This window comes from Diabrotica virgifera, chromosome 5 (genome assembly GCF_917563875.1).
Source record: "Diabrotica virgifera virgifera chromosome 5, PGI_DIABVI_V3a".
NCBI classification, from domain to species: Eukaryota; Metazoa; Arthropoda; class Insecta; order Coleoptera; family Chrysomelidae; genus Diabrotica; species Diabrotica virgifera.
The window spans coordinates 70244546-70255792 of record NC_065447.1 but is presented as its reverse complement, the minus strand read 5'-3'; positions in this window follow the sequence as shown (position 1 = coordinate 70255792).

Sequence of the window (11247 nt, the reverse complement as noted above, 5' to 3'; positions counted from 1 at the left end):
CTATTTTCAATAAAAGATCTCTAATAGTTTTCGATATATTGGAAAACATTGATTTTCATTTTGTAACTTCAAAGGGCTGTACCTTTTTTTATGTGCACATTTGCACTAAGGTAAGTTAGGTTCAATCGAACTATTTTTGGTCCCAGAATATGTGATTAAATTTATGACCTGTATTTTTGTTACACCCTGTATATGGTATCATACCTTTATTTTTACCATTTATGCTTACAGTATAATATATTTTATTTTATTCTATTTCAGTTGATTTCACTTTTTTATGATTTTTCTGGTATTAGTTATATAATTTCTTTTCTAATTGCTTGTTGTTTGCATCTTACGTTTTCACCAAAGTTTTTGATTTTGTGTAATATTTGTCAAAACGTCTATTTATTTGAAAATGCTTTTTTGCGTTAGCTTTTTTGTATTCTTTTATTTTAAATGACAAGGCGAAAACGGCGGGTTCGAAGGGAAAAATATTCCCATGAGATTTTTTTGCATAATCACATTCGTAAGACATCCCAGAATAAGGTTAGAGAAGTCGCCCACGTGAAAAGTGGGCCAATTTTTTTAACAATTTTTTTTAATCAAATTGCAAAAATCAGTATTTTTGGCCCGAACAATTTTTTCTTTAATTTTTTGGACCATTCTGGACAAAAAATGTCTTAAAATTTTTCTCTAGAGTTGATCGTTTTCGACTAATAAGCAATTTAAAATTAAAAAAAACGAAAAATGGCAATTTTCAAGGCTTAATAACTCGGTTAAAAGTTATTATTATGAAAGTTAATATATGACTACATTAAAGTTTAAAGCCACCCCTACAAGATCCTGAAAAAATTTTTGTCATTTTATTACTAAGCTGTTATTTTTAAGTAATAATAATAAGCGCCATGCACGTGTGCGGCGGCTGTAAATGCTGAGTGCGAGAGAGAAGCCATTCCAGCAGTTCAATTGTGTATCTTACTCGCACTCACATTTACAGCCGCATCGATACGATCTAACCGCTCATTGTTATTAATTAAAAATAACAGCTTAGTAGTCAATTAATGACACAGATTTCTTCAGGATCATGTAGCGGCGACTTTAAACTTTGATTTAGCAGTGGCGGCCGGTCAGGGTCGGCAGGGTCGGCAGTGCCGACCCACACATTTATAGATATAGATTTTTTAAATATTTCTATCTGTGAAATAAAAAAAAATCTATCAGATAATACAGACTAAATTTTATTCATGGTTTTTAAAAGAATTTGATCAATCCGAGCGTTAAGTGATCCCTGCGCATAACAGACTTCTCAAAAAATGAATGATCCGAGCCATTTATCTGACTTTTCGGCTAGCCGTCCCTAACATCCGTAGCTTGACAATTTACACGTAAAACTCAACGACATAACAAGTCGATGAGCAAGCGAACATTACTTCTCTCCGTGGGCAATAGCAGATACGGCATGGCAGGTTAAGAGGCAAGTACGGCACATTTCGGTCTGCCGGTCGGTGTTTCATTTGGAAGCATGCATCGGTAGAAATTGTCAAAAATAATCACGCCGTTTTACGTCGTTTAATTGATATTGTAATTTTTTTAAGTTGTCAGGAATTATCATTTAGTGGACATGATGGATCGAAGCATTTGTTAAAAATCAAAGTAATTATAGAGGATTAATAAAATTGTTTTAGAAATACCTATTTACTTTCTGATTCGAAGTGTATTCGTAATACAGAATGAACTAATACATATAATCAAATAGTTAAATTTTGAATAACGTTGTTGAATCTGAGATTTAGAAAACCATTTGATTTTCACTGAAAGTAGATGAAACTTCTGATTATCATGTCATTCACAATTATCAATTATTTTGTTCGATACGCGTTACGTGGTAATATTTATGAGAGGTTTTTAGGTTTTAGAGATGTGAGTAAAAGCAATAAGGCAGAATATATTTTTGGTGTTTTAAAGAACAGATTCAAATTTTTTGATACCAAAAATAAATTGGTAGGGCAAATTGGGCAATCTTATGACGGCTTTGCTGTGATGAGTGGTGAATTGAATAGTCTCCAGGCAAAAGTTAAAACTATTGCATCACAAGCTTTATTTACTCACTATTATGCGCATATAATGAATTTAGTTTTACATGATACGTGTAAAAAAATAAAGAATATCGTCTTTTCTTGCCAGTTTAGCTCACCTAAACGGATTACTGCTTTAGAACAAATTTGTTTCGAAAAAAAAGCGAGCAGTTTGTCGGACGCGATGAAATTTTAAATCTCGGTTAGTTTTATCTAAGCAGATTATCTCTTATAGTTTTAGTATCTGTATCAGATTTTCGTGAACAGCTTTTGGAAGTTTTTGATTTTATTATCGAAGGCGATGTTTTTGAAAGTGGCGATACCTCGATCCGTGAAGCAATCAGTTTGGGAACTTTATTAAATACTAATGACTCTTTCAATATTTTTTTAAATATTTTTAAGACAGAGTGTGCCCAAGATATTCCTTGTTGTTCAAAATCAGTCAACTGACATTATTTATTCTAAAAATAGAATACGAAAGCTGGTGCAAAATCTCAGAAATTTTCGTAATGGTAGTAGTTTCTAATATATACGCAGTGACGTTTTGGATTCGCTTGATATTTCCGAACCACCCCAAAAAAGACAACGACATGATACATATCTCGAAAAACGAGTAAGTATATCTTGAAATTTTGGATACCTACTATTATATGCAAATAGATACTCGTTTTTCGAATTTTGTAGATTTGCAAATTTTTGACCTCTTTGACGATTTAAAATTTAAAAGTTACGTTCGCCAAAGAATTTCCAAGATATTTATTATTACAAGTTAGGTACTTAAAAATTATGCTGGTCCAAATATTTTCAGAAAGTGGGATAAGTTGCACAATATTTATGTATATTTCTATGTAGTAAGTACTGCAATTCATTACAACAAACTTTTTTTCAATTTTCTTATTACCACCAATTTCTGCCTAAAAAAAACGGGATTTACCTTGTCAAAAAAGAATCAACACGTATTGTCGAAACACCGTGAAACAAGAGAGAATTTCAAGTACATCAAATAAAAAAAAAGCAAAAAACAACAAAATCTCCTATGATGAATTAAGCCTTTTAGTTTGATGGTATACCTATATGAGGAGACAAAAAAACCTTGCCGACCCTGTCTCCAAGGCCACGAGCCGCCACTGTGATTTAGTCACTTTCTGACTTTCGTAATAATAATTTTTAACCGAGTTATTAAGTCTTAAAAATGGCTATTTTCGCGATTTTCAAATTTTAAATTGCTTATAACTCGAAAAAGATCAACTCTAGAAAAAAATTATGAGAGACATTTTTTGTCCAAGATGGTCCAAAAAACCTAAAAAAAAATAGTCCGGTTCGACAATATGGATTTTTTGCAATTTGATTAAAAAAAAATGGGAAAAAAATTGGCCCACTTTTCACGTGGGCGACTTCTTGAACCTTATTCTGGGACCTGGGATGTCTCACGAATATGATTATGCAAAAATATCTCATGGGAATATTTTTCCCAACGAACCCGCCGTTTCCGCCTTGTCTAAAACCATTTTTCTATTCTTATTATATTTACTATACTGATTCGTTTTTTGAGCTTCTTCTGTTTCTGTCCGTTTATTTAAAAATTGTTGTTAGCCTTTTATCTGTCTCTAATTTCTCAGATCTTTTTCAAATTTTCTACGTCTCTTTGTCTCATTTATTCTGAAACAGTTTCCCATTGTGATTGCATTTTTAAGATGTGTCATTCTATTTATTACATTTACATTTCATTTACCTATATTTTTAGAATGTCTTTTCTTTGGAGTCCCGATCCGATCTGCGTGACATAATTTTCTTTTTTGATTTTATTTCTGAAGTAGCCAAATATTCATTATATTTATACCATCAATGTAATTGTCTTTTTCATTTTTAGTATTTGTTATCATATTTCTGTTTTCTCTTTTTTTGTGTTTGGCCCATCGATGTGGCATAATTTTCTTTTTTATTTTATTTCTGAAACAGTTTGCCTTTCGTGGTACATGTTTAGTATTTGTTGCAATACTATTTATTATATTTTTACTTTTAACATAGGTACCTATTGGTTCGACTGTCAATTTTTTTTTCTTTTTTACTTTTTATTTTGAAATAACTGGTTTATATTTCTGGAACGTCTATCATACATGTATTTTTAAAGTACCTACGTATTGATTGGCCTATCCGTCTTTTTTTCCGTTTCTTCTTTTGAGTTTCAATCAGCGTGACATCGTCTCTCTCTCTCTTTATTTATCTCTCGCTCTCTTTTTCTTTATCTCTCTCTTTCTTTATCTCTCTTTCTTTATCTCTCTTTTTCTCTCTCTCTCTTTCTGTCTCTATTTCTCTCTCTCACTCTCTCTTTCTATATCTCTCTTTCTTTCTCTCTCTCACACACACACTTTATCTCTCTCTCTATCACTCTCTCTCTCTCTCTCTCTCTCTTCTCCCTCTCTCTTTCCGTTGCTCTTGTTTTTCTCAGCTTAAGCAACAAAATTGTATGTGTTCCTTAATTTAGAAAATTATTAAAACGAACTGTAGCCTCTTAATTTCTAATTATAAAAAAATGTGTCTATAAAAAGTCTACCATAGTTCATTATCTTTTTTAAAGCTCCTTAACAATCTGATCTCAACAAACTATAGTCTATTATGAATAATATAGGTGAAATTTTGAAATTATGTATTCTGGTTTTTTATAATTTTCTAACATAAGGACACAAAAACGTTACTCCATAAGAGGTTTTCACAGTATAATTTTAAAATTTCGGCCTGTATTATTCATAATAGATCCTACATGTTTTCTACATTGTATATTCATTTACCTAAATGTCATAGTGCAGTTACTGAAGGTTAATAAATGTGAGCTATTACCTCCGATTTCGTTGAACCTCCATCGATTTGTACGAAAATTTGTGAGTGGTTAGAGGAACAAAGGTGACATGGTTACAACTTTTAGCCTGGGGTGGACGCCACCCCTTCTGGGGGGTGAAAATAATTTCTTTTAAAATAATCCCATAATTCGATAAAGGGGCAAATTCTAAGCAAAATTTGTTATATAAAGATCAAAGATTTTAATTTTTCGTGAGGAAAATGCATGTGCTTAACCGATTTTTCATAAATAACTCAAAAACTATAAATTTTTACAAAAAAGTTATTACCAAAATTGAAGCTAATAAAAAATAAAATAAACTCCTTACCTTTTAAAACCTTGTAGTGTTAACTGGACGTGAGTTGTAGGTAATTGAATGTATATTTTTTTCGGCAAGTCCACAAATCTAAATGTTCTAGCTTAAATAACGGGAAAATGTTGCATTTTATAACATAAACTTATAAAACATTTGTCAAAGTACTTAGAAATATATATAAAACGAGCCCCCGAACAAGTTGATAGCATTAAAATTTATGCTCCAAAATTTTTTTTAAAATTTTTCCAAAAAAATATTGTTCCTTTTTTTAATTCCGTTAAATTTTACAACAGCTGGTTCTCTTAAAAACCATTTGAAAGATAATTCTAAGTGCTATTAAACCTTGTTAAATTCAGTCTTTTAGACCCCTTAATTTTTTTTAATAAAAGTTTAAATGGCCCCAGTTACATGGTGCTCGCAGCAAAAATTTAAGCTGTAAACGTTTATATCTCGGATATATTTTACCCTACCGAAATAGTAAAACAGGTAAAATATTTAATACAGAAAAAAATAAAATTTGCTTATATATTATTTTTTACGTAGGTATATTGAGAATTTTTGAAACTGATTAAAATTGTTAAAATCATTATTTATGCTAATATAAAGAAAATATTGTTAATGATTACTATAAATTTTGAATTTTGTGGAAATTGCGTATGTTTAATTTTTCACTTTAATTCGAGAGGTTTCTCTTATTTTCATCATAGCTTGTTTAATGTTGATGCTATTAAATTCTGCTGGAGCTCATTTGATTCCAAATTTATTTCAGGTATTCCAAAGGACTTGACAAGTGTTAAGCAGATATATTTTATAAAATCCATCGTTGTCCCGTTATATAGGCTTAAATACTTAGATTCGAGTACTCCTCGAAAAAAATATACATTCAATTACCCCTAACTCACTTTGAATTAAAATTAGTTCTTTAAGTGAGAATTGTATTCAATTTTTTATTATAGCCGGTTCGCTAAACTCAGACACAACTGGATAGTGATTTTAGTAAGTAATTTTGCCAATAAAAATAATTACTAAATAGTTAGTAATTTTGCCGATTTTGGCAAAATTGGCCACAAACAAAAAAATTACCTACTAAAATAACTAGCCAGTTGTTGTGTCTGAGTGTAACGAACAGACTATCTTTAATTATGATAATAATAACTTTTTTGTAAAAGCTTATAGTTTTTGAGTTATACGTGAAAAATAGCTTTAAAACATGAATTTATTACGGAAAAATAAAACCTTTGATTTTTAATAACTCAAAAAGTATTGATTTATAATAATAACTTTATATAACAAATGTTCTTTCGAATTTGTCCCTCTATCGATTTATGGTATTATTTTTAATAAAACAATGTTCACCCCCGAGAAGGGGTGGCATCCACCCCCAGGGTAAAAGCGCAAGTTGTCATACTGTCACCTTTGTTCCTTGAGGTATCCTCTAACTACTCACCAATTTTCATGAAAATCGATGTAGGTCCAACGTTTTATTTGATTGTAATCTGTACCTATCCATAATATCCTGTACTATCTGTGAATAAGTCGATAAATCAAAAATACAAACCTTTCAGTATGGCCATTTTAAACATTTTATTAGTTTTGAAGAATAAAAAATTTAAGTTCAATTTCGTTTTCGTAGAAATTGGTGGGTAATCATGCAAGGAATGACGTACATAATTATGAGCTTTGAGCATGTCACTTACTTTAAAAAAAATCTAACTTACCCACTTATTTACGCCAAATTTCTGAGGTCTTATTGAGTTACCGACTTATTGTACTTAGTGTAAATTTCCAGGACAAAAAATTCAACATTTTTTTATAATTTATTTCTTCATAAAAAGTAACATCAACGTTAATTGGAAAAAGAAACTACTGATTATCTTCATCAAACTCTTCCAAATCAGGGTCCAAGTCTTGCATATCTGTAGTGGGCAAATTTCGGTAAAAGTTATGAAAAACTTCATCGATGAGCGGCAAAAGATCAAGTAGGTCTTTCTTTTTGTCCTTACTAATTGGCAGAAGCTTATCTGTGATTTGAGGCAATGTGTTTGGTACAAACTGTAGAAGCAGTTCTTGTACAACGTTAATGAAACGAGTTTGTCTACTGTTTTTTTGTACATGTCATACATTTTAGCAATAGATACGTCACTAGACAAGTATTTTTAGAGGTCCTATTTCTGCAATAGTGGCTCTTGTATTTAGAAAATAACAAAATGTGATCTTAGGCATTTTGAATTTCTTCCGCAGAGCGTTTATTACCTGGTGGCGCAATTCCACGTCTATCAGGAGAAATAATTCCAGAAAATGCATTTTTTTCTTTTCACCCACTATCTCAATAAATCCTTTAGTTTCGGCAAGGGTTGCAATGAGGCAAGTTTTACAAATTGGCTTTTGTATGCCAGCAATAATGACGCTATATTTATATGAACATTCTCTATATTTTTTTCTTGGTTCTAGCTTTTCTGTTTTCTTTGGATTAATGTTAATTTAGAGAAGCAATATAGTTAGCCCTTCTATCCCGCCTTCCCAAGTTCCAATAATTTTGAAAACATTTACCCCGGTCTTCACCTGAACCTTTCTCATATTTCTAGGTTTTAGGACCTTTCCTTTTTCAGTAGTGTAACTTTTACCAGCATTTCTGAGTTCTTTACTTTCTTGTCTTTGCTTTCGTGTCCTTCCCTGTTTCTTCTTTTTTTCTGTACTATTTGGCTCGTTCTCCACTGAAACATGGTCTTGATCTTTTTCCTTTGTCTGGTAGGAATCTTTTCTTGTCCTGACGGACTAGACTTGACTTGAATATCTAGTTACCCCCAATTCAAATGTAAAACCCCCTACTATTTTGTTATGTTGATAAACAGGTAATTGAATATACCGAGAAAAATAAAGCAAAATGCAACGTGCCCAAGTGGGTATTTCTGCATACCTAGTTATTCACGGACTGAATCTTATGTACCCGGATGGTCAAGTTAAGATACATTATTTTAAACAAATATTTAAAACTTCAACATTAGATAATAGTATAGTTTAAAAGGGATCCTATTGTGCTATCCCGTGGGCACTTTGTTGCTAAAATGTAAAACCCATATTTTTTGGTTTCTAATATATTTGTAATGCAAAATCACTTGGTCGTCCAAAAATCGTTGCGGGAGGGGACCGGTGGGGAGCCTTACAAAAAAAAAACTGCAATTTTTTTTTCGTCGTTTTTCGGATGTGCAATATCCGAAAATTCATTCCTCAGATTTGCATACCCATCCGGACATTAGAAATATTTGTTTTTAATTTATAAAAATACGTCAAACCATTGTTGTATATGGAGCGCCTTCATATAAAATCACTTGCCCTGAAAACCCATATTTTTAAAATCGTTTACATCGCTCTATCTCGAAAAATATTGGGTGTAGCAAAAAATGACTTTCTATAAACGTTATAGACCAAACATCAGAGAACATGGGAGTGTTTTTGGAATTTTGATTGGATAATTAGTTTAAGAAAAAATTAAATAAATCGAACGGCATGTCACGACGGACAGTGGTGAACGCAGAGATGCGAGGAAGGGCGAGATTCTATGCGAGAGTCAATCCCTAATCGACTCTACTGACCGGGACGTTATTAGGGTCGTTTTTTCATTGTGGTGCCGATTTTAGGGATGATGAATACTGCTAGCGTACTAAATAGACTTTTTTTGGCTCGTTTTGTGGGCAGATTATTAACACTTTTGGAATATTGTAGGTGTTACGTGATAGTAGTAGTTATATTATCATAATATTAATAATAGGTATTGTTGTATATATTTAAGGTACTGTTGTATACTTATTATTATTACGTTTATCCAGATTTAGTCATACGGCTCACACTCCCTCAAAGGGGAAAATTCACTTATCCCAGATACTTACGATATCAAAAGGATTGAGCTCTGGTGGGACTCGTTCCGTGTTATCGAGCCCTAGATGACTTAGTACGTCGAGGTATCCCCAAAAATGTTCTTACAGCTTCAATTGTTTTATCATTATAAAGCTTATTAAGGACGTCGTAAAATGGTTAAAGTTCAAAAGCTTGGTATGTACATATTATCTAAAATGGCATCGGTTTTCCCTGGAATTAATTTCGGAATCAAGAACAAAGGATAGTAATACAAACAATTACATCTACGTCCCTATTTCTTAATTACTAGATATACAGAAGGACTAGCACAGCCTAAAAGCCACTTTTTATACAGAGTTATTAATAATCTTGACACAGCTTCGTATGTCAACTTATGGGCTCGTATAGCTTTATTGTACTTTTTACCAGATAAAATGCCATCAATTGTGGACTGAGTAGATAGACCACTGTCCAACCATACATCAGCAAGTCCAGAATCTGTCATAAACTGACCAATTATTTTGAGGAAGTTCATAACAATGTAGAATCTACCTAGACGAATAACTACATTCCTTGTGTCTTCTGGCTGGGACCATTGGAGCTCTTTAGCTTTATAATAGATCGCTTGGTCAAAAATGTCAGTACGGTGTATCTGTTATTTAGCTTCTTAGCAATTTCACTGCACTTTCTGATAACAGTCCAAACGGTATCATATTCTGACGAGACATGGGGTAGAACACGTAAGTAGCCATAGGTCGTTACATGTGATATATCCTCGAAAGTCAGTTTATGAAATCCTGACCACTGTGGGATAACGGTTTCATTCCTAACAGAGTCCCTCATTCTGCAAATGCACCATGCCATGTTACGACATCGTATGTTATTATTAAGATTCTGGCTCTTTTCTATGATGCTCAGTTTATTTTCTTCTGATTGTACTTTGCTTTTTGATTTCTCAAAATAACTTTTATTAATTGAATGAAAATCATTAGGTATTGTCAGCTTCTGATTATATGGCAAAAATTTAAATTGTCCAGGTTTATCTTCATTCAATGGTCCTCTCTGGGAGGCAGCAATTTGGGTTCCGTGAAAAGTAGGTGATTTGTCCAAGGTCTTTTCCAAAATGTCATTGTTGTCAGCGGCAAATTGGACAAATCTGTCGGGTACCAATTGTCTCGGTATGGTCACATGATCATTCTCCAAGTAAAGTTGAATTTCTTCTTGGGCGATGCTGTTACGCACTCTAAGAGTATTGATGTATGAAATTGAATGACCGCAGGCGTGCTTTGCTTCAATGAGTTTTTTTGATCTTGTTTCGTGATGAACTAAAAGTCCTAGCCCAATATGATTTGGAGTTTTTATTTTTTCCTTTGAGCAGGCAAAAATAATGTCTTGGCAAATGCTTAGGGTTTCAGTCTTCTTTTCATTATCGCTTTCATTTCGGACTATAAGGTTAACCAGAGAATACAAGCTTTCAGGAATAGACTTTTGGTAGTCTCTAACATTCATTTTTTTAAGTCGGGCTCAGTTGACATCTTGTTTATCTCACTTCGGATAGTTTGGCAGATTTTGACTAGAATGTGTTGCTCCGATGCACCGAAACTGAAATTGAGAGTGTCAGATTCGTCGTGGTTGTGCACGATTGTTTCAATTGCCTGTTCTTTCGAGAACTTCCTTAAAAATATTGTGTTCTCGTTTTGTCTAGGAGACCTTACTGATTCAACAGCATCCCCAAAATGGTTTTTCATTTTTTTAATTCTTTGTTTCTCGCCTATGTCGTCAATGCCACTAATTTCATGATACCTTTTGCCAATCGATTTTGTATTGTATCCTTTACCTTTCTCAAAACCCTTTCTCCATTTCTTCCAAAAGTTTCCCAAATGCTTCATTTTCTGTTTTGTTAATATCAGTATTTCCAACAGATTTTTTATTTAGATTGTGTAATTCAGTTGAAATGCAAGCGGCATGATATTTTGTTTCCGAGGCAATTAATTCGTCTCCAGTTCTCGCAAAGAACACAGGGTTGCTTCGTGATATAGCTCTTATTTTTTCTTGTATATTATTAGTCATTACTTGGCATAGTTTTTGTTTCGGTGAGCGCTTCTGACAAAAGATGCACTTTTGTGAATTAAAAGGTGATCGCAAGGGCTGTTTTTGAAAAATATTTTCTCTACGAAACGTCA